The 24,535-nt window shown below is 37.5% G+C and overlaps 1 protein-coding gene and 1 long non-coding RNA gene across 3 annotated transcripts in view; one reads left to right on the top strand and one right to left on the bottom strand.

Annotated features, from left to right (window-relative positions):
- Positions 1 to 24,535, top strand: part of DPP10 (dipeptidyl peptidase like 10) — a 564,677-nt gene that overhangs the window by 364,039 nt on the left and 176,103 nt on the right. The gene's annotated exons all lie outside the window — the stretch shown is intronic.
- LOC128144073 (uncharacterized) overlaps positions 23,660 to 24,535 on the bottom strand; it is a 48,176-nt gene continuing 47,300 nt past the window's right edge. The window contains exon 5 of the long non-coding RNA XR_008235969.1: positions 23,660 to 23,996. This is a non-coding gene — a long non-coding RNA (uncharacterized LOC128144073). The remainder of the gene's footprint in view (positions 23,997 to 24,535) is intronic.

Raw genomic sequence — 24,535 nt, 5'->3', positions numbered from 1 at the left:
AGTTCAGACTTTACATAGGAATTTTGGTGTTAAAATATTTATTTGGCTCTAAATTAAAGACTTGATTATGTTGTGTTGTAAGTCTTTAGTTGTGGCTTATAATTCAACTGACAGAAGCCTCCTTAGATCTTTCTTAAGATTTAAAAGGATTTATTGTCTTTGTATTAATCTAACAATTTAATTAATTTGATTATATGATTCAAATACAATATTGAAGTCAGCTTGCTGGTTTGACCTTGATTTGATTGCTATGCTGCTTTATTCATGATTTAATTTACAATTATTGATAGTAGTTCTTGGGGGTTTATTTTTGTTTTGTTTTTTTTCCACTTCCTCTACTGATTTTTTAAAAAATAATATTTATGATACTGGGTTATATTTCTTTCAAGTAAAGTGGAATTTCTGGTGAGCTGGTTAAAACCCTGAACCAGTTTTGTTTTATCAGACATATGCTTTCTAATACTCAGTAACAAAACCCTGGGACAATTCAGCAGCAATTTCAGACACAGTTCCACTGAGTAGCAGGTACATCACAGCTTATAAATTTAAAGAATTTACATCCCCTGGTGTTCACTGAGCCTGCAGATGTCAAAAATTCTGCCATTGACTTCATTGTAATGGAAGCTTCATCCACTTATAAGTCAATCCATTTCTATTTAGGTGCTTATTTACTCATACCTATTTGGTGTGGGTTTTTTTTTTTTCATTTTCTTTTTTCTTCAATAGAAAATTACTGTCATATTCATGTATTTATATATGATAATGGTTACCTGTAGCATAGAGGTATATAGAAATTTAATGTCAAAGATAAAGAAACAACTTTAACCATAGCAAAAAAATTATATTACAAATATAAACTCATTTTTAATGTTAAAAAAAAAGTTCCATTTGCCCTTCTGAAAAAAAAAAAAAGTTTGTGGAGTGCTCTGGTTGCTTCCGTTTAGATCTATTGATTTTCACCAATTATGATTTAGAGAAATTACGCTTTGTGAGCATCCTTCCCTTCTGACCTCTTTCATTTTTTTTTTTTAATTTATTTTATTTTTCTGTGTCACAGAAAGTGGAAGTGACTGAAGCAACCCACATTTTGCAATTTTAAGCATATATTGCACTTTGCCTTCAGTAAAAATAGTACATTTTCATATGGTCACCAGGGTGGAAATAGTGTTGTTTTTTTTTTTTTAAATCTAGTTTTTCTGTCAGAACAAAGATATAAAGAAGTCGTCCTTCTGGTGACATTTTTAATTTTATTCATTGTAGTTTTATTCATGGTTAGCTTTAAAAAAGTCTCGATTTCAAATTCCACACACCCCAAGTATTTTTCTAGCCCGAATTTGTCCTCAGTATACATTATCATGGCTAAAATTAAAAATTCACATTTCCTTTTTTTTCCCTGATTCTGACAATCACTAGAAATTTGTTTATTTAACAAATACTGGAGAGTTCTGTATCAGGCTATCTTTGTCTATGTCTAATGGGATCCAGATAATTTCCTCATCCTACAAGACATTGCAGACAGTGTAGCATTGCATCATTGGCATTTTGACTAAGAAGGACTGACAGGGAAGGAATTTACCTGTATCCAAGGAATCTGAGCAACAGAATGGCCTTGGGACTCATGAACTGCTTCAGAAATTAGGATAATGCTTGTTTTACGCTGTCCTTGCTGATAATCTAATGGCTTGTTCATGTGTACTGAGAAATAAAAATAGCTCTTCATTGATGTGTGAAACTTCTGCTTTTTCCAGTGGTTTACTCAGTTACTAAAACGAGTTGCTGAAGGAACCACAAGAAGGATGAAACAAGACAATGTTATAAAGAAATCATGCGTGTGCACTGGTGTCTACAAAATAATTCCTAGATGGCTTTGTTCTTCCCAAGACTAAACCTAGGATATTGAGGAATATACTAAGCTGGAAGGTTACATCAGTCTGAGTGGGCAAGACATTTAGATTAGAGGAGGTGGTGAAATCTCTAAAAATTGAGCACTGCTACACTTAAAAGCTTTTTTGGGGTTTTCCTTTTTTAACCAGGTAGATAAGAACTAGGATGAGATGGAGAAAGAGGTGAAAGTTACAGTAGAAATGTTCAGGTTCTCAAAACCTGCAGATGGAAATAACTGGGATGGCTGATATGTTACAGGTGATGGTTGAGGGAAACTGGGATGGGAACTGCAGATTTGAGGGAGAGGAAGAATTAACTCCCCAGCTGTTGATCACCAGCAGTCTTGAATGTGTCTGTGACTCTGGTTTAGGTGATGTATTCAACCTAAGAGGAAAACGTACATTTATTGTTCTTCCTGTTGTACATGGTTTATATGAATCGATATATAAGAATTTGTTTAGAAAGAATATTTACAAGTGGTTTTACTTATCTTTTGAATCACAAGTCATGCAACTGAAAGAGGCAGTAAATGCAAACAAATTTGGGTCTGTTCACCCAACATTGCTTGGGAAGTGCTTTGATGTCTGAATTCCAAATAGTCTTGCTGTTTTTAGTCATCTTTGGGACTCTGTTGCTGCACTGCATCTGTGTTTGTTCCATGAGGGCTGGACTTTGCTCAAGAAATGTGATTGTGATGCAGTCCTGCTCATAAAGGGGGAAAGGAATCTAATAGCCATGAGTCCTATTTCTTACATCATGCTGTTAGTTTTTCCAAGTCTTTTAGTATTCACTGTAACATTGAAAATGGATCAAGAATATTCAGGTTCAGAGGAGAAATTTTACAGCCAACTCTGTTCATAAATCCGGAAGAATCTGGCAAGAGAAATAATTTGCTGAACAGTTTTCTGCATTGAGCATTCTGTAATATAAACTTTCTTCCCTCTGACCCGCAGAGGAAGGTTTAGAGGAGTGTGATCCTAGCTGAAGTGGCATTATGTCAATGTGACTTTCTTTCTGTTGCTTGTGCAGTGGCACTTAGAAGTTATGCACTGCCCTTGCCAGAATGGTCCAGAATAAATAACCAATTCACTGAAGAAAGAACATTGTACAGAGTTGAATATTTGAGTGTACGATGCTAACATCTCGTCAGTGTTTCTTCTTTGAGAGATAATTTTTGGTTACTATTGCTGATGACAGCGAGTTATAAATACTGGATGCTCTATAAATATTGCCAATTCAATCCTAGGCTGGGGGAGTGGGTTTTTTGATGCATTGAGAGCTTTGTGACTATTAGTTTGAAGGTCGCATGTCCTAACATCAGTGAGAAAACAGACTGTAAGGGCATATGGATTGAGAGAATTTCAGAAGGCTCTGATGAAATGTTTTGTTCTCAGATTCTTCAGCCCAGTAGTAATTATTTTCTGAGTGAAACAAGCGTTTATGATTCAGTAGCATTTTATACTACTGTGTTTTATTATGTGGCTTCATTGCAAGCAAGGCAGCTGAAAATTGAACTTTTGTTAAATTAAAGCAGAAACATCTGAAAGGTAATGAAGATTTTTTTTCCCTTAAAGCTGGTCATTTTTTTTCCCCAGCCACAACAAAGGTCTAATGAAACATACTCTTTCTTGGTATAGAAATTGTTTCTTTTATACTCTTCCACTATTATGTCTCCAGCTATAGGACACTGACTTCAACACAAGAATTAAAATTCTCAAAGAAAGCATAGTGGACCTTCTTTTGCATGGTTAGAATGCTTTAAGATACTAGTCAGTGAAATGCTAATGAATGTTTAATGCAAAAACTTGAAAAGATGCATCTCAAGAGATAGAAGGAGGTCCTTCAGCTGCACTCTTTGAATTAGTTCCATTGATGTCAATGGTAGTACATTGATTTATGTCAGCTAAGGTTCTTTCTTATATTCAGCACTCAATCTCTAAAATATTAACTGTTGTTTTTCCGAGAAAGTAGGGTACTAGTACTTGAAAGCCAAACCCACACTATGAAACAACGAAGAGAGACAAGTGCTGTTGATCTGTAAGACTTTGGAATTCAGAATCACAGCATTGCTGAGATTGGAAGGCACCTCTGCAGGTGGTCTAGTCTGACCACCATTCTCAAAACAGTTTCATCTACAGTAGATTGCTCAGGGCTGTCGCCAGTCAGGTTTTGAATATCTCTGAGGATGGAGACTCTACAGCCTGTCTGGGCAACCTGTTCAAGCGTTTGACCATTGTCACAGTAAAAGGCTGTTGATCCTTATGGGTCCCTTCCAACTCGAGATACCCTATGATTCTACGATACCTTTGTAAATCTATGTCAACTGCTCCCAATCATCATCATCTCCTTCATAGTTCTGGAAATGGTTACCAGGATTAGTGGTTCCATCACCTTCTGAGGGATCCAGGGTGAGCTGACTGGCTCATGGTTATCTGTGTCTTCCTTCTTGCCCTTCTTGAAGATGGAAATGACATTTGCTTTTTTCTAGTTTTCAGGAACCTTCTGCAACTGCCATGACCTTTCACAAGAATGTGAATTCTCTTTAAAATATGTTAAAAAAAAAAAAAGACATTTCACTTTCTACCTTTTAGAACATGTTTCCTTAAATCAGTTGTTTATCTCCAAGGTATAGTAGCATATGCAGTATGTATCTAAGAGGTAGCTATAGTAAGGACTATTCAAAAATCGAATAACATGGCAACTAGTTTAAAATGGGTAGGACTGCACATGAAGTCTGTGATGGTTGAAGAGGAGTTTAGAAAAATAATTTATAAAGAAAAATAATTGTATTTACCTGTTGTAAAGTAGTACTTCTGTGAGTGGTTGAGTTTTATAATTGGTTTTATTATCTTTTTTTAGCAGAAAAACTATTCTTTGCAGTTGCTAACCAGTAGCTAAGTAAAATAATTGATTCAAATTTGTTTTCTAATTAAAGATGATAATCTCTTTTTACCTTATTACTTACTAAAGTCATTTAATATACTGCCTCATAATTTGGTGCTTTAAGCAATTGGGAATGTATTTTTCCTTCAATATTGTTTTCATACCTTTTTAGGGAAGAAATGGAAAAAAATAGGATCAGATGTCTGTGAATTCCCTTGGCAGAGTTTACTTTAGACAGAAAGAAACTTTCAGTTTGGCAGTGGGCAATATAGTATTTTTCAGTATTAGAGCCAGTTGAAGGAGAAGTTCACCTTCAAGAAGTTTGCTACCAGAACCTTCTTGATTGCATACCCAGTCAGTTCAGCAAATAGTATTCACTGTGAGTTTCTGTAGTACTTTTAGAGGTATGGGCAACCTAGGCAGACAGAGGGGACTAAAAAGTTTGTAAGAGCCATCTCTAGGCAGTAATTGCATTGAGTATCATGGATATAGCAGGGGTTTTCATCCAGGGGTGAAGGGCCACGCTTGCCGTTCTGGTTTTTGTGTTCTGACCTGTCCACAGAGCTTGGCTTGCACAGGTAGAACCATAGCATAGGTTTTGTCAGGAGTTGCATGTGTTCACCTTGCCTGGGAAAGAAGATGGCTCTTCTCCGCTGCTCTGTTGAATTGTGCTTGCGGTTGTACTGGGGGTTAGTTCAGATGGTAGGAAGGTCACCTTGGGAAGTGTCGCTTTTGGTCTTGTTTGCCGATTCAGGGAAGTACACCACCACAAATATATTTTTTTTTTTTAATTTTATTTCATTTTTCATGTCCAGTCTTATTCCAGAGTACAAGAGATTGAAACGAATTAAAGAAACCCTCAAAAAACAACTCCAGGATAAATAAGAAAAAAAAATATTAAAAAACATGGTTGGAGCCCATCACTAACAATAAGAAATACAAACCCCATAGAAAACAGCCATCTAGTTTATATTTCAGAACATTTTCTTTTCCTGTAGTTTAAATGTTAGAATGCAACACTGATGAGGAGGGAGAACAGGTTTTGAACAACTGGGTGAATGAGTTCTTTATTAACATTAGTGAATTTTACATCGTTTAGTAAAATGCTGTGATAAACCCACATTATTAAATATTATGCTACATAAATGCAATGAAAGACTATTCATGTGATTAGCATTTTCTTATTGCATACCGAGTGCTACTTTATTTTACTGAAAAATCTCTACTATTATAGAACAATTTTCATTTTTTAAGAATACATCCATCAGAAGAAAACCGCTATAAAGGTTAGATATGACTAAATGGCTTGAAATTTAGAAGCTCATTATGTACAGAAGAAAGGACAGTGGGAGATAAAAGACAGGAAAGGGCAAAGTGATTTGTATACACGAAGGCCTAAACAAAGTGCTTCTAGAACGCCGGTCAGAATGTGAAATACTTAAAAGTCGGCACACTTGCATTTCTCCTCCTAGCCATTTTAAATTTGTTGAAATGATTTCATGAATAAAATGCTTCCTTTATTATTTCTCAATTAATTCTGTGGAGCTGTGGTTATTAAAATACTTCATATGAGATTGTTTTAATGCTTTTAGTTGCATCATCAGACTATTAATGCTGTGTTACATCAGCAGTTAATGCCATATTGAAAGCACAGGCATTAAAGGTTTCTGGGGGGGGAAGAAAAACTGTAACAAAGTGCCATTTTTGAAATTCATGAATGAATGTGCCAGTCAGCTTCTGACAATTTCATATCAGGGGAGACCTGCCTGGTTCAGCAAAAATACACACATTTGTGGGATGTGCATAGAGAGCTAACAGACCGAGTCTTCTAGAAATTCTAGACTCAAACAGAAGGTAAGGAAAATACTGGCATCAAATGCAAATGTAATTACAATTGTGGTTTTTTTTTTCTGAGATGAAAAATTAGGTTGGATTTTCCTGTTGCATGAATTCTGCATCTGCTAAGACAATGCAGCAAATAGGGTAGTAAATACGCATACACACAGAAATTACAGTATAGGACATTGGAGCTATAGGCCACCTGAACTTTTTTATCTTCAGCTATATCTCAGTGGTTAGATATTAGTAGAGACAAAGTACAGTTCCTCGTCTCTTCCTCTCCTACTTCCCATACTACCAGGGCTTGGAAAATACCACAATATTTGGGGGAGGAGTGTACACGTTACAGAAGTTGCTGTGCTTGCAAGTGCTGACAGTGGCACCAGTGGCATCTTTGAGCTGCCTCTGCTTTGTTTCGTGCTTCTCACTGGCCACGTGCTTCTGCTCAGCCAAGGCACAGCAGTAAGCTGTGTGCCTTTTGTTACTGGAGCCAGGGGCATAATCAGCTCTGGAAAAATCCACTAGCTCAAACAGTGTCCTGTGTTTATAACTATAGAGTATATATATTTATCTTTTTCTGTCAGTAAAAGTAGACCAGGATAGAAAATCCATAACTATGCAAAACCGAATTAAAACAAAGTAGATTAAGAGGAATCATAAAATGGGGTTACCACTCTATTTTTAATGAGAATTGCTCTTCATCCTAATTCAGTTTTCTGAAAGCAATGGTGGAACAGCCATCAGGCTGAATGGTGCTTGTTTTAACACTGGAAAATGACAGCTCCAGTACAGTGGTCCTAGCTGTGCGCTGGGGGGGCCATTCGTTATTAGGTTATTGGAGTAATCTCCTGTAGGAAGCAATTTGGAATGACTGCAATCTGTCTGCCTGTCTGTTTTAATTTTTAAATAACATTATTTTATGTAAGCTGCATGAAATCATTGCATGCATAGTAAGCTGCTTACTGAAAAAGCCTTATAAAAAATAGATGCTGTGAATTTGCAGTAGGCATGCAAACGTTTTCACATTTTTCACTCATTTAAACTCATTTGATAAAAATAATTTGCTTACCAACTGGGAGACCATAGAGAGCAAGTTTCAGTGACACTGATGACTTTTAAATGCTTAAAACCAGGTTAAATTATAAAAATATTGTTCCTGGCTATTTGGGGTCCTCATGGATCTTGTAGCTTAGTGCCATCATACAGCAGTTCCTTTGCCGTGTCCGTGCAATGAAGGAACAGGCTGGAGACCAACTTTACCATGTAATTAGCTTTATGTTTTCATGTAAACTCAACTGTCATATTACTGGATTGCCTTACAACTGTGAGTATTATGGAGGAATTAAAATGCTTTTTTCACTTTTAATAACTGAGAAAATGAGTCAGGATTTGAGTGATACATCTGCCATCAGGCAAGACCTCTACATTAGTATAAGAGACTGAACCATGTTTTTTTACATCCCAGACTCGTACGTTTACCTAGGCATAATGCACCCCTTGAATTGACTCACTCTCCTAAACCAGGAACAGCAAAGATGTGGTACATAACTTAATAACACCCCACTCTCCTTCCCAACCCTGCTAAGGAACAAATAAACTACAAATGCCAGGTAGACTGTATTGCTTTTCTATCCCATGTCCCTATAGGAAAAAATGTCCAACCAGGATAAAATTCCTGGTTTGCATGCATAGACACTATGGCTTTACTATTCTTCTTTCTGATCTTGTCTCAGTGACACATTACCAGCAATGATAAGGCTGTAGAGAACCGAGACTTGAGAAATATTACTTCACTCTTTATGAAGATTGCATTTATCGCAAAGCTGCTTCTGAAAAAGTGTTATGTATATATAGTACTAGTGGTGCAAAAGTTACTACAGAGAACTGTTTGTCATAGATTTCAAAGGGGTTAGAAAAAAAAGAGGGCGGGGGTGTGTGTGAAGGTAATCAAAGATCAGTTCCCGGAACTATTAGCATTGGCTCTGACCACAGAGGTCACTGCACTATCAGTTTTCTTTCTTCATCATCTCTGAATCAGGTCTGTATTTACCTTTACAAGAAGAGTGAGTTGTGTAAACCACATTGTAAGATAAGTCTAAAATCTGGAAGCCTTTTAATTTAATGACAGCCTCTTTTGTCCTTTAGGTGACAAGGTTAAAGGGCAGTCTCAAAACTCCAATAATTTACTTCCCTTTACTTTCCTTCCTGTTAACTGAAAAGCCATTATTTAGGAATTAAGTGGTTGACCCACATAACAAAGCTTATTAATAACCTTTTTGTGCACAGGACTGTATAATAAGAGTTAAAACATTTTTGCGAGGTATCAGAAATTCATTTGATACTGATTATGTGATTCCAAGGTCATAGTAAAATCTTTTGTTTGTCTATAATTAGCATTTCTGTCTACCGCTAGGGACAAGAAAAAAGATACAGCAAAGCAAGACTTCTACAGCTTGATTTGTATTCACGCCTACCAGCTCTAGCCCTGTTTGTCTTTGATGTTAGCGGAGCTACTGTTGATGAGTAATAGTGTATATTATACATTGCAAAGCTCCTATGAGCAAATTTGTGGCCATTCTAATCCAGCACTTTGCAAACATGTGGACTAAAGGCTCAGGCTTGCAAACTCTTAAGCAGAACTGTAACTTTTCCTGTGAATCACCATATTGGTATTGTGAGCCAATGTAGATGAAACATTACAGCCCTTTCGCAACACTCAAGATCATAATACAAGTGCTGTTGGAAAGGACCTTTTTGTTGTGGTGGAAGTCTCCAGACACTTCCTCAATGAGGATCACTTGTTGAATATGCTTGGGAGAGGTGGGGCACTATGATCTAAGTTAGCCTCATTCTGTGAAAGTAACAGGGACAGTCCTGGGCTTCCCAGTTACATCGATCTATGGGATTTTCCTCAGGATGGTGGTATCTTTTGGGTGCCTCCTACATCCAGCTTTTTGCTTGCACTTTCAAAGAAGTGAGTTACCCCATTGCCCCCAGTTACTGTGCTTTAGTTTGCATTCTGGGTTGGTTGCAAACTGCATGAAATGGATTCCTTTCAGATGAAGCTTCCTTAGTGGGTGGGATCCAGGAGTACTCCACATGCACTTCAGTCCCTGAGGGAAGTTCAGTCCATGGGGCCACTCTAGAGCGGGTCTGAAGTAAAAGCCCTGAGATACAGTTAATATGGATGGATGTCAGATCTGCAGCACTCTTCCTATCTACAGATCAGCTCCTGCTGGACTGCAGCACTTCCTAATATACATACAGCTTTCATCTGTTTTTTTTTCTGCAGAAGAGTAATAAGCTAGTAAGAAAGAGAGATTTCAATTTTTTTCCTTTAGAGGAGCATGGTAGGAGACTTTATGGGAATTTCAGGCTTAGCTTGAAAGCTCTTACACCAGTGGAATGACAATCTTTTAGCTTGGATTTCCTGAACTGATTTTGTGTTATAGCTCAGGACGTTAGCAATGTGCAAAGGATTACACCTTAATTTCGAGTAACCATTATGTGAACAGTCCTTACAAAGAAACATTGAATTCAGTGGTATTACTTGCATGAGGAGGGATTCTTACAATCAAAATCTTGTTTGTTGATTATTTTGTGTCCTCAGTTTGAAATTCTTGGGATGCTTAGCGAGTGACCTGATCTAAACTGCCCAGAGGGTTACTTTGAATTACTTTGAATATAGTACTGTTGAATTCAGCTGGCTTTGGATCAGGGCTCTTGTCAGGATTAACAGCCATATCTTGTTTAAAAAGCAAGCAAACAAAACAAGAAGTACAGATTTCTAGAAAGGTAAGCTTTTTTAATATCTTTTTGGCAGCTCCTGGGTTCTAGGGATTTAACTGAAAGACCTCCCTTCCTTTTTCTTCCTTGCTCTCTTTTCTATTTGTTTTGTGATCATGAGAACATTTTATTCATTCTTTGCCTTTCCAGAAATTGTGAAGACCCTGGGCCATGTGATGATGGTTCATCTGATGTTTTCTTGCCACATGAACATGGCTTCTGCAGCTCACTGGTTCTTTTATTAACAGTCCACTTGACTCAGCTTATGCTGCTTCAACAGATATGCCCTCACCTAACATTTAAAATTTACATTTAAAGTAAAACTTTCATATAAGCCACTGTACTATATCTGATTGTAATACATATTCTGGAGACGGGCATGCATAGCAAAGATTGTCCAGGGAATTAATTGAAACAGTTGACTGCTCTGTGTTTATCATTGTCATCTAATATTTGCAAGTAGTGTTGGATTAAAAACAATACAGCAAACAAACTCCTCTTTTCGTCACCTCAAAAAAGCTGCACAAACCCAAATTACATTTGTTATTTGATGAAAGACCACTATCAGCCAAAGTGGATCAATTTATTTCGGAAAAACAGTATTTTGATCCCTGTTTGATGAAAAATGTATTAAAGATTCTGAAAAGCAGAGTCTTTTTTTCTTCCCTGGATATGTGTTTGTCAGTGCCATATCTATGGAAGAACAGAACACAGTGAATGATACGCTATTGCAATTGTAAAAATGCTTATTACATGATACTGGCTCTTACAAGTTTTATTGTAGTATGTTCGTTATACCAATAAAGCTATTATAGAATAGAGTGTATGAACCAGATGCTAATACAGAATTCAATGGCAACTGTGAAATTAAAATATAATCCAGAACTCCTACATTTTTTTTTTTTTCCTTTAGAAGATTCACTAGTTTGGTACTGAGGAGTCTAGACTTGATAGATTCAAGTCTAGGAACAAAATGTGCAGACAGGTGTGCACTTGCTTCATTGAAATTTAAATTAGTTACAAATTTTCAGGAATGAAGTCAGCTTTTTCCATCAGGAGTATCTTGTGGAATTTCGTACAGAAATGCAGTTGTAATTGCCTGTGGTTATGTGTGTGTTTGTTTTGTGTTGTGAAAGAACTGAAATCAAATCCTAACACAGTCAGAAGGTTTGCTGTGATGTATATTTAATTGGGATTGTGGACGCCAATTTTCTTTTTATGTATTTGGAGGCATATTTGATGGTTAATTTGTTTCTAAGTGTACAGAAATTCCAAGCGTTGCCTTCCCAGTGTCCACATAAAATCATTGATGAGATGGTGCACAGGGAGCTCCTTAGAGGTCAGGAAGAAATCAGTCTGCCTCCTCTGTGGGCCACTGCCTTGAGTGGCCAGTATTTCATGTTCAGGGCTATTGAAGCCTCCAGGAGCACAATTTCTTCCCAGCCTCTCTGTCAAGGATGTCTAATTCTGGGCAGCCATTCAGCCACATACTGTTATTTTTCATTTCAAAGAGCTTTTCCAACCATCCTGTCTTGCTCTGTTTCACACATTTCTGTAACCTGTACTTGAGATGGAGGATTTTGGCTACAGTTCTTAGACTTTAGCTCTGAGAGAGTAAGACACAAACTTCCATTAGCTTTAAAGGCTTGTTGTCTCTTAAGACATGTTTTTAAAAACTTAAATTCCACCTAGTTTCTGGAGGCTAATCTGTTCCGCAGTAGAAAAGGTAGATGCAAATGGGAGACTTCAGCCTATGACTACTTTTCAGTGAAATACTGTCGTTTAGACTTGTGCAAGTTATTTCACCTACCACATTAAACAGAATGGCAGTACAGAATAGCAGTAGAGTGCATTTTAAATGGATTAAGAATTGGCTGATTGACAGGTCTTAAAATGTAGCTGTCAGTGGGAAGTTACAATGTCATGAGAATGGTTCGAATGAGGTTCCCCATGGGTGAGCTGTGGGTCCCATGCTACCTGGTATGTTCATTAGTGAACTCAAAGTAAATCACTGCTGCTAAAATTTGCTGTAAATGATGCTGAGATCCTCATGTGAGTAAAAATAATCTGTACGTCTGTCTGTGTCATATATGGCAACAATATGGACCTATGTGCACTCAAGATGATTTTATGTTTCTTCTAAGACAGTAAAATAAATATACTCCCCCTGCCCCCAATACCTGTATTCATAGGAAAGAAATGATTGTGGTACAGTCATACCACTGTTGTGATGCAATTGTTTTTAGAAACCGGTGACCCTGAGAAAGGTTTAGCTGTCATGATAAGCAAGTACATGTGAGTTCCCAGTGTGATGGTCTGGCAGAAAATGGCTGGGGAAGTGGTACCATCACATAGCTCCTGCAACTGTTAAAGCAGAAGTAGAAGCAGAGAGATAACTTTTAGCTCAGGATGTGGAACTGGCAGGATCAGTACAGGAACACTGTTTCCAGTTGAGAGGTCCCCAGGTTTGAAAGCATATTGCAGAATTTTAGATGATGAAGGGAGAACCCACACATAGATTTGAAAGACTTGAGAAAATGCCTTTGGGTAGTTACAGTCATAGAGGAAGCTGTGTTTGTGTTGGACAGCTTTTGGTTAAAAAACATAAATGAACCTTTGCTTCAGTCTCTCCTCCAAGGAATCTCACAATCCCAGATGAAAGTCTGAACCACTAAGCTGCAGAACTGTGCCCCTACTAGTCCTGCTCACTTACCTAATGAATTGTCATTTATTTTATATAATTTCAGTAAATAAGGAGGAATGTGCTTCCTAAAATAATCTAAAACCTGATGCATTGGCAACATTTTCGAGGGGAGATAGGTGATGGAATGTAAAACCTTTTAGGAGAAGTTTGATTAAAAATGTGTTTTCCATATCCTGGCTGAATATTAGTCAGTTACTAGAAGAAAAGTATTTCTACTAAGCTGACTGTGAACAGAAGCTCTCAGTCCAGTTTCTGTCTGTTTTCAAATGCTTGGATTGAGACCCACAGAGGACTTCAGCTGTAGGACAGCTAAGTTATTGATCTGGACTGGGGCTTGAATGCAGGTGGGCATCAGGATGCTCAGCTGTGGTTGTGTAATGAATGCACAGAAGCAGGAGTTAAAGCACCTGGAGAAAGGTGACATTAAAAAGTAAAGTTCTGCCATTTAGGAGTCCCTGTGTTTAGGCAGTAATTGGGGGGCTTTCAGGATCACAATTTTGGCTTCAGGCCCTCAAGAATTTTATTTGGAAGACTGAAGGCTCTGTGTTTCATTCTGATGGCCCAAAAGAAGTTGATTGTACTCTCCTGATTATTCATCCATATCTGACACCAAGTGAAGCCTTTTTTATTGCTTTATTGTGTCACATTTTGACAACTGAATGATTCTGAACACTATTCTCCCAGAGAAGTGGAAAAGAAAGTGTCTCAGAATGATTGGCACCTCTCTATCTACTAACTGTAGAGCATGTTAAAATGATAGATGACTTTTCCACAAGCTACAGAAAGTGGAATGTTCATTCAGGGAATGTGGCCAGTAGCTCAATGTGGTGAAAGGCCAGGGTCTTATATGTGCTTTACAGCTAGTAAAGCTTTTCAGGAGCATAGCCTAGCCTATGTGATCTGCCATGGACTTTGTGTTCTTGGAAAAAAGACAACAAAAAAGCAAGCACATGTGCATTGTGTTGCCATTATTATTGTTATAATTCACGTGCTGATTGTTTTTTTCAAAATTACTAAAGAAATCATAGTTTAATGCAGGATGTATAAGTACCAAGGTGCATTTTGCAGTTGTTAGAGTACATCCCATTCATTTTACATGTTTACGGTGCTGTGCTTACACAAGCTTGTGCAGTAAATGTATCATTCTCTGAATGACTGAAGGAGAATGAGGAGGAGAAACTGGTAACCTGACTTTATATTCAGGTTCTTCATATCTGTGAACTTCTTTTTTAAGACAAGGAACAATTGGATTGTTTTTACTTCCTCTGAAACTTGGTGTCGTGGTTTAACCTGGCAGGCAGCTAAACACCACACAGCTGGTTGCTCGCTTCCTCCCCTGGAGTGGGATGGGGGACAGAATTGGAAAAAAAAAAAAAAAAGTAAAATTCATGTTTAATAGGACAGAAAAGGAAGGAATAATAATAGAATTAGAATATACAAAACAAGTGATGCACAATGCAATTGCTCACCACCTGCAGATCGATGCCCAGTCCCTGGCCAGCTTTCCCCCTAATTTGTGTGCTGAGCATGACATCACATGGTCTGGAATACCTCTTTGGCCAGTTTGGGTCAGCTGTCCTGGCTGTGTCCCCTCCCAACTTCTTGTGCCCTGCTCCCCCCCCCCCCCCCCCCAATTCTCACTGGCAGGCAGGACAGTATGAGAAGCTGGAAAGTCCTTGACTTAGTGTAAACACTGCTTAGCAACAACTAAAGCATCAGTGTGTTATCAACATTATTCTCATCCTAAATCCAAAACACAGCACTATACCAGCTACTAGGAAGACAGTTAACTCTATCCCAGCCGAAACCAGGACACTTGGCTACTCTTAGCAGTGCTTACAGAATATTGCAACTTGTGGTTTTGTTACTGAGATATCTGGGTTGTTGAATAGCTGTCAGACTTGCTTTTATCCTATTACATGTTCTCAGGGAGTTGAAGGTGCAGTTTGACATTTACGGGGAAAAAACTAAAACTTCACTCTCAAGTGTTTCTCTCTATCTTTCATGTTCCCAGAATGACTTTTTTTTTTTTTTTCTTTTTTTCCTTAAATCGTAACAGCCATGTAGAGTGTATTTCTGTTTAGGCCCAATCTCTGATATTTGTGTGCTAAAGTATTGCAGTGATAGTAAGCAGCCAGTCTAAAGGTGGCTGTGGACACCAGTCAAACCACAAAAAAAGAAAGTGTGGTCACTTGTCAGTGAACACGCTGGAACTCATGGCTGCTTGGCTGAAAGATTGTGTCATTGCTCCTAATGCTGCTGGGAGAAAGCACCTTTTCATCTTGCATGTTTGCAGCTATGTTGTTCCTCACAGGTCACTTGGTTTTGTCAATTAACCTTGAGACCTAGTGCACTGTCTGAGAGCTGGAAACACAGCATGGATTAGCGATACTCTCTTGAAGACTGAAGGTTTCTAAAGAAATTAGAAAAAAACCCCAAACACTTTCATCTGCAGTAGACTCTGGTGGTGTACTGGCATGTGAAAAATCTTTCTTCAGACTAACCTTAGTGCTGGACTTTAAAGATGACAGTGGACATCTTAGCAGAGATCAAGAATTCCCACAGTTGGTATGTTGTTTAAAATTTGAATTTGGTTCTAATATCAGTCTGCAATGTATAGAGGCTGAGCTGAAATCTGATTATTGGAAACTTCCTGGTTGCAAACTTCTCCCTCCTCTGTGGTGTTGCACACTGAAGAGACAGGCTTATATAGGCTTGCCTCTTGGAAGGAAGGAACAATTGTACAAGAAGCACCTGTAAGTATGACTAAGCTGAGACATAAACATGAGAATTCAGCACCACTGCTTATAAAATGTTCTGCTCTAAAGAGTGAAATTCACTTTTAGAGGAATTAGGCAGCCAACAAAAGCACTGCTTAAACTGTATTTAGAAGATGCTTATAAATTCTGCATAGCATTTCTGCCAGCACCTAGCACATAGGTAAACATCACCTGTATTTCAAAGGAAAGTACTGGCAATTTTTCACCAGCTTCTTTTTTTAAAGTACATCTTGTAGTTTTAATTGATTGATTAAACCCACTCAAACTGCAAGATTTATTCTGCTCTGGTTACTGTTTGTATCTTAAAAATAAAAAGCCTATAAATAAAAGGCATATCCAGAGCTAATGTAAATTTGCCTAGTGTCAATTAAGTTAATGATAGCATTATAGTGAATTATATCACTGATCTAATTCTGTAATTTATTTTTATCTTTGTGCCTTTATTTTTAAGTTGGCAGAGGGAGGGATTTTTTTAACTATGATTGGAAAAGTTATTAAATGCCAGTGGAACTAGTTACATCAGATCGTTATCTTAGACTATCATAGACATTTAAATGTGACAAAATTTAGAGCTCTAAACATGCCAATTACAGAAATGTTTGGAAGCAACTATGTTTACACTTACGTTTTTAAAAATCCAAAGTCAAATCAATAACTATATTGAGCTTCAACTTGAATCAGTCTTTGTTGGTTAACTGAAATTACCATAGCATTGAAACCAATTCCAAATGCTGAAAACTCTGTTTTGTTCTTCTGTTGGTTGCTGTTACAAGTCCGTGTCAATGGCTTCTGTCAGAATTGAAGAGTATCACCACTAGTGATGATAAAGTAGATTTCACTGCCAGTGAGAGACTAAGTGATTAATATTTAGTAGTGAAGCGTGCTCTGATAACTCATGCCTTTTCCCTTCTCAAGCTTGGAATACATCATTTGGGGAGAACTGAAATAGAATGAGGCATAAAATCGTAGGAGAGAGACATATTGGGAAGAAAGAAATTTGCTGTACTTTTTTTTGAGCCTCTGGAGCTGATACAGTAAATTATTTATTATTCATGACAATTCTGCAAACAAAGCTGACAGCAGTAAAATATGTGATTAATAGACTGTTCTTTAAGAAGATTACCAAAATGAATAAATAGATAATACCTAGGTAGTATTCCCATCTGCACATAGGTATTAAATATTATTGCAAATTACTTTTTTCTTTGTCTCTGCTTTGATTGCATCACAAATAATAAAACTTAGTCCTCAGCTTGAGCTCCCATCTCAAGTTTTCCTATTTCTATGCGTGCACTTGATCACTGCAATACTAATATTATTGCTTGATACTGAGCTTTGTGTAATTGATCTCAGCCCACTTATTCCTATTGATCAGAGTGAACAGGATTTCAACTGTGTTCAGAATAATTGTATTCCCTCCCAATTTGGGATTTCATGCATGTTTGAGTGACATAATTGCATTATGCAAGCACACTGTAGTTCTGCAAGCATTATCATGGATGGATCATAATGGGTTTACATCTTAGTTTTGTGACATAAAACTGGTAGGGAGAAACATAACAAGAGTAGTCATTGTGAGCAACTGCTGTGCTCTTCTGGAAACAAATAGCAAGAAACACCACGGTTCCTTACTCTTCCGTATTACAGCACCAGTATAAATCACTGCAGTGATTGGGATAATCGCTGGTGTGCATGATGGCCCAAACCTACTCCCATTATAAGACCCTGAGATTTCAAGTCTCCCACCATTTTTTGGAAGATAAAAATAATTCTGCAGATAACTCAGAAAAGGTATTCTTCCCTGCCTGTTCTGGTGGCTGAACCTGCGCATGATAATTATGCTTAAGAATCCATGCATAAAACTATGTTACCTTTTTAATGTCCTAAAATTGTCTGTTTTAATAGCTATAAGCTTGTAACTGATTTTTTACAGCTCTATCACAGCTAGTATGCTGTAGGATACAACAATACTATATTATCTTCTATAGGAAGATCTTTTTCAGAATGAAAGTTAAAACCTGCTAAATAATAATCTTTGTAAAATAATTGCCTTCCCTGTAGCAAGTCAGAAAGTGGCATATAGAGAGACATTTTTTGAGGAGAGCATCAGTGCTTGCAAACTTTCTCCTTGCAAAGTATAAGAGATAAGCATATATACATGTCCTGGTTTCAGCTGGGATAGAGTTAACTGTCTTCCTAGTAGCTGGTACAGTGCTATGTTTTGAGTTCAGTATGCAAAGAATGTTGATAACACTGATGTTTTCAGTTGTTGCTCAGTAGTGTTTAGACTAAAGTCAAGGATTTTTCAGCTTCTCATGCCCAGCCAGCGAGAAAGCTGGAGGGGCACAAGAAGTTGGCACAGGACACAGCCAGGGCACCTGACCCAAACTGGCCAACGAGGTATTCCATACCATGGGACGTCCCATCTAGTATAGGAACTGGGAAGTGGGGCAGGGAATCGCCGCTCAGGGGACTAGCTGGGTGTCGGTCGGCGGGTGGTGAGCAATTGCACTGCGCATCATTTGTACATTCCAATCCTTTCATTATTACTGTTGTCATTTTATTAGTGTTATCATTATCATTATTAGTTTCTTCTTTTCTGTTCTATTAAACCGTTCTTATCTCAACCCATGGGTTTTGCTTCTTTTCCTGATTTTCTCCCCCATCCCACTGGGTGGGGGGGAGTGAGTGAGCGGCTGCGTGGTGTTTAATTGCTGGCTGGGGTTAAACCACGACAATACAGGAGACACAAATGTCATTTCAAATCTTTCTGTGCTCTTCCTCATTATAGTGGGACTGTACTTGGAAATACTGAGTGTTCAGTTCTCACTATCTGTCTACTCAAAGAAATATTCCATCATTTATGGTGACTGTGTATCTAATATACAGATACCAACTTTACTTTTCCATGTTCATGGCCATTTTCATATATTAGAGCTGAAGCTGTGTCTGAAAAGCTTCATCGTTATTCATTCTTCTTTGTTCATACTCAAAAAAAGGTGATGATCACTTCTGGTAGTGGAATTAAGTGATGTACTTTCAGACCGCACAGCCTGAAAGTCCAGGGAAAGAGCCCAGCATACTGTGCAGCTGGCATTTCTGAGAATGCATCATTGCTAGAAACAAAAGTAGCATGAATTATTTACCTAGAAATATTAAACTGGCTTGAGAACATGGCTGGAAATAGAGGAAATTCTGGGTCTTGTGAATCATTCATGAAGCTTTATTTAACACAGACTTCTTTTTGTCTTCACAGAGCAGCGAATCATATTATACAACTTTTAGGATGTTTCTGTGTGTTCCATTCTACTCATAAATAGGTGGGTTTTTTCAATGCCTTCTAAGGAAGCACTGATCAGTAAAGTTATAATTTTATGTTGACTCCCGAGTACCTGTTTGCTTTTTTCACAAGTAAGCAGGCATTGAAAGAGGTGAAGTGGTGTGGTGAAAGAAAAGGAGGTGTGTTATATTTTCTGTTTGATCGTATACTTTGTCCTATTTTTGTGGATACTGGAAGCTGTGGCACCCCAGTAACTTAACCTGTGGATAGTATGGTCTTTAGCTACTTTGAAGATTTGCTCAGCAGCTCCCACAAGTAGGCCATTGTCTTCTCTCCTTTTTCACAATTCTAAAATAAAGTTACTATTTATATATAAGGATTTTATTAAGCAGCCCATTAAACCCTATCTCATCTCCTTCAGTGACAATGAAAAGCTATTTGGGTCAACAGTCTTTCCTTTATAAGGTCATTCCAGAGGTTATCCCAAACAGGGGTGAGGATCATTGCACACTCAGGACAATAAAGTTTTAGCACTAGTGATACTCTTCTTTTCTTGTAAATAACATGTCTGGGCTACATAAATACTTTCTTAGAACATGTGGTGAAATATCTTATTTTAGTGATCCATGTCTCCAAATGAGAACAAAAAGAGTCTTTCCATTAATTTATAGACAATCCAGATTAAACTTTTAGAGCCATGTTCACACCACAACTGTTATTTATATGTAGACATTAGAACTACCGACAAGAAAAATGTTGCAGGCTAGTCCTCAATCCTTATTCCAAAAAAAATGCAAACCAAACAACCCTGAAGTGCTCTAATGTTTACTTATTTGTCAGGAGATTTTATTAAAAATACTGCTTAACGTGACGTGTGTGAGTGTTTACACTGTTAACATTTGGAGATGCATCAGCTACTGCTGATTTGGTAAAGTTCAAATGTGAGCTTCTAATAATCTACTTGGGACTTTTAAATGTTTAAAAATTTCAAAGTCTGAAAGTTACACTGATATAAGAATAAAAGGAAAAACAATGAGTTGGCTTGGAACCCCTATGCAAACACTGGGTGTTTGATATGGTATCATTGGGGGCAGTGCGGCTTTTCCTTATAAATCAGTGCTCCCTTCAGGAATCCTTTTTGTTCAGATATGTGACAGCAGGTATCAAGACTTCGTCTTTCCTTACTAAGGAGATGCAAGTGAGGGCCCATGGGACTGAATCAAAGTCCCCTAAGGTTTCTGGAAGTACTTCTGAACTTTGGTCATGGGGCCGTGCTTTGGCCCCATGACTTCCAGAGATAGTGTCAATGCCTGTTTTTATGTGTGTGAGACTATGAGGCCTACAGATTAGGATAATATTCTCTCTCATGTTTGTTTGACTGCCATTATGAATCAAAGTAAGATGCTGTTTCATTTACATGAATAGTGGCCCTTTTGTCATACTCTTCTAAAGGAAATGTGGCAATACAAGGAAAAGAAAAAAAAAAGGAATCATTGCTGGATTTGAGGAAAAGAAGATAAATGCTAGAAATATCAAAACCTCTCAATTTTCAGTAGAAGTCCTCCTCTTCTTCCTGATCAAGGAAGAGTTATGACTGCTGTTTACCATGAGAAGCAGAGGTAGTGGAGATCACAATGACATCCTGAGTCTTGCTTGTGGACCTATGGTATATATGAAAAAGAAGCATGCTGAAAAACACTTGAATCTATTTAAAGGCAGTCTAATTTCAGAACAGCTCATCCTGTGAAAGACACACAATCCAGTAGATATGATTACACAATGTTTCTTTACATTGCATTTTCTTATAAAAGCTCTAGTGGTAAGATAGATTTCTGAGGAATATTGCTCTTTTAAAATATACATTTAATAAAAAGCATGCAACAACCAATAACTGTTGGTGGCTTTCAGATGATTTACCTGTTTGTAGCACAGGTCTGATAGTATTTGTAACTAATCTGACTTCTTGGTGCTGGAAATCACATATTTGTAAAGAAAATTTTAACTAATGAATAAGGTGGATTTTTCTGCTGGGTAGGTTTTCTCTACTTTGTGGCCAAGACTTTTCCACTCCATGTCAGGACCAGTCAATCAGTTTGGTTTATAGGAAGAGGGGAGTAGAAGAAGTGACCTGTAGTCCCAGCATCCCAGGGAGAGAATGGAGAAAAATCTAAACAGTAATTGATTTCTACTGATAGCCTTAATTTTTTCTACTCCCATGAGGACCCTCCACAGTAGTGAGAAAAGAGTTGCTCTTCTTTCTCTGCTGCTTACACAGTTGTTCTTCCTTAGGCTTGTCAAGGCAAATGTCACTGAAGCAAGAGGCTTTTAATAATCCAAATTAGCAAGGGAGTATAGTCACCCATATAACTCCCTCTAACAGAACCTTGTAAGTCTCAAGTATATATACAATACCATATGTATACATGGTGCCCATGGAAATACACTGGTTTTATCCTAAAGCTAATATTAGACTTCACCATATGTTTTGTTCTGGTGCATCTCCAGAGAAGCATATACATTGTGTTTTTGCGTTCACTTTATGTACAGTGTTGCCATCTCTATGAATTAATTGTTCATCTTGAATAAAACTGAGCAAATTAGGATGAAAAGTATGATTGCTCCAGCACCTGTATGACTGTACCCTATCTGGAAGTCCTTTCTGCCTCTTCTTTCACAGGACTGATTGATTCAAGGCATAATAGCAGTTCTCAGTTCTTTTTCAAGAGAAATGTGCAGTTAAAGCAAGGTTTGGCGGTTGTGAGTGCTGAAGTGACTGTGTTTTGTCCTTTCTGATACTAGTATGAAGGTTGCTCATTTTCAGCTGAAAAACTGACTGCAGTGAATGAATGTTTTGCTATAGCAGCTGAACTGATGAAAGACAGGGATGTGTGTGTGTGTGTGTGTGTAAAATGCTCATTGTGGATCAGCTCAAAGATCAAGATGCATAAGGATTTTCATCAAAGGGGAAACTTTATTTGAGGTAAATGAGGCTTTTAGTTATTTTGAACAAATGTAAAGGTCTGACTGACAAACGGTTTTACGAACAATTCTTGAAGCAGGAGAGGAGACACAGTTCCTTTGTATCTTGTCGTGTTTGGGACATTTGTCTTTTTAAATCTTTTCAGATCAATCAGTCTGAAAAGTTAGGACCAACCCACTCAAAGATTGAGGGAGGGACAGATTATCTATAAGGTCAGTTGTATCCTACTTCCTACAAATTGACTTAAAGTGATGGCAGTTGACGGTGAGGTTATTTGAACCTGAATTTCGTGCTTACTGGGTGACTGTTCTACCTGTTATGTCAGAAGGCATAGTATTAAAACGTTTCTAGCTGAAGCAAACAGCTTGAACTCTTTATTTTCAAAAAGCTAATTTAAGTGATTTTTTTTCCTCTTTCCTGTCTGCAAAATACTTACTCTCCTAATGATCAAACTCTAAACACAGTGCTCCCAGTTCCAGCATGCCTCTAGCTTCTGCCACTGAGATAACTTTTCTTCTCTTTTAGAATGACAAAGTAATCCTTTGGGGAAATTTATGAAGACTTCTAACTCTGTAAATTTGTGATATACCACGTTCTTTTTTTTTTTTTTCTTCCACCTTGTAGTCACCGTTATACCATTTGCGTGTTTTTTTCAGACTTCTGTCTTCAACCTCTCAGTCAATATTGATAGAAGTTGAAGGTGCAGGAATCTTCAGTCATTACTACATGTCTAGGGAAAAGTCAGGTATCTCCTCTGTCTCAGTAAAAACATCATTAAAAATAGGGCATCATTAAAATAAAGACAGGAGTTTAAAGTACATTATAATGGGGCTGCTTCTGTTATACTCAGTGCTAAGATAGCTGTTTTTCAGACCTGGGGAAGAAGTGATAACAGTATATCTGCTATATATGTCATAAAATACATAACTTCACATTAAAGGAAATACTACAGGCTAGCATGTGAATGATACGCAAATTACAGTATACAATATGAAGAGAGTAAAACTGATTCTGTGGATCCCCGGAAGGTTTCAGATAATGTCCTCAGCATTTCAGAATGCCAAAGCTGAATTGCAAGCTGTAAGCACTTACTTTGTCTCTCTTGGACTACCACTGTTACCTGCAGGCGTTGTTGACATGGATACTTAGTTAAGCTGGATGTAGTATTTTGTTTCAAAGCAAGTTTAATCTCAATTCCCTGTGCCTTTTACTTAAATAATTATAGGCTGTGCTGCTACCTTACATCAATATTGGGGTAATCTGTGCTAAGAAATACTATGCGCAGTTAAGAACTAGACACCAAGTGATAAAGACATGTATTAAAACCCTCCAAATGTCCTTACTTAATGGGAAGTCTGCCTGGTGATATCATACACCATATTAAGTTGATTAGTATGTAGCTTTAAAAGACAAAAGTACAATGGAGATATTACATGTAGCACTATATAAAGTGCTGTGCACAGAAAATAATGAGGCTGAAGTCATTGGAAAATTACAAAAAGCCAGTGATGAAAGTCACACAGTTGATGTGTTGTTGCTTCAGCAGGAAATGCACATTTTTATTTTCTAGCCATAGCAGCACAGAAGTCACCATATTTCCCTTCCTGTCATTTGCCACCATAATTCTATCAAAGTGACTGTTACATGATTCAAGAGAGAACATCACTCCCCCACCATTTATTTATACTCCACGTACAAATGCTGTCCTTGTGCAGACACCCACTGTAATGTGTTTATGACTGAGTCCTTGATTTTGCATGCAGACTCCAACACCTTCATCTTTGCTGAAGGTTTGCTGGGATCTGTTCCAGGATCACTCCTTACGAATGTCTAGTGGAGCCATTCAGATATCTTTTCCATCTATTGAAAAATAGCAGTATGAGGAAGGAAAGGTTTGTCAGCTCATTTTGTCTCCTTTAGATTTGAAGAGACTGTGAAATATTTGCCTGTAAGTATGTATTTGCTTTTGAAATTGAGTGTACTGACTTTTTACTTTAGTGCCTTCTATTTGCTGTCGATGAATTTCCTCTAACACTCAAACATTACTTGCATGGATCATCCATGAATAGCAATACCTCTTAATGTTGACTGAATGCAAAATTTAAGTGTTACATTTTACAGAAATATTTTGAATTTGTATGTCTCTCTGTGTTACAGGAATCACCAGCTGGTGAACTGAAACAATCTCTTATGTCTTCTGTAATGAGAGGAAAATTCTTTCTTAGTGTTAGTAGGGAAAAGATTTATTTAAGGAATTCACTTGTGAACTTTACAACCAAATGTATGTGAGAATTTTACCATGGTGCTTATATAAGGGAGTAAATACAAAACTTTTATTTTTTGATCTAGATTGTAAATGTCCACTCTAGTTCTATCACAGGCAATGCTAATTATCTTCT

This window comes from Harpia harpyja, chromosome 7 (assembly GCF_026419915.1).
Source record: "Harpia harpyja isolate bHarHar1 chromosome 7, bHarHar1 primary haplotype, whole genome shotgun sequence".
Lineage (NCBI taxonomy): Eukaryota > Metazoa > Chordata > Aves > Accipitriformes > Accipitridae > Harpia > Harpia harpyja.
Note: the sequence above shows the minus strand (reverse complement) of the source record. Positions and strands in the feature narration are given on the sequence as shown.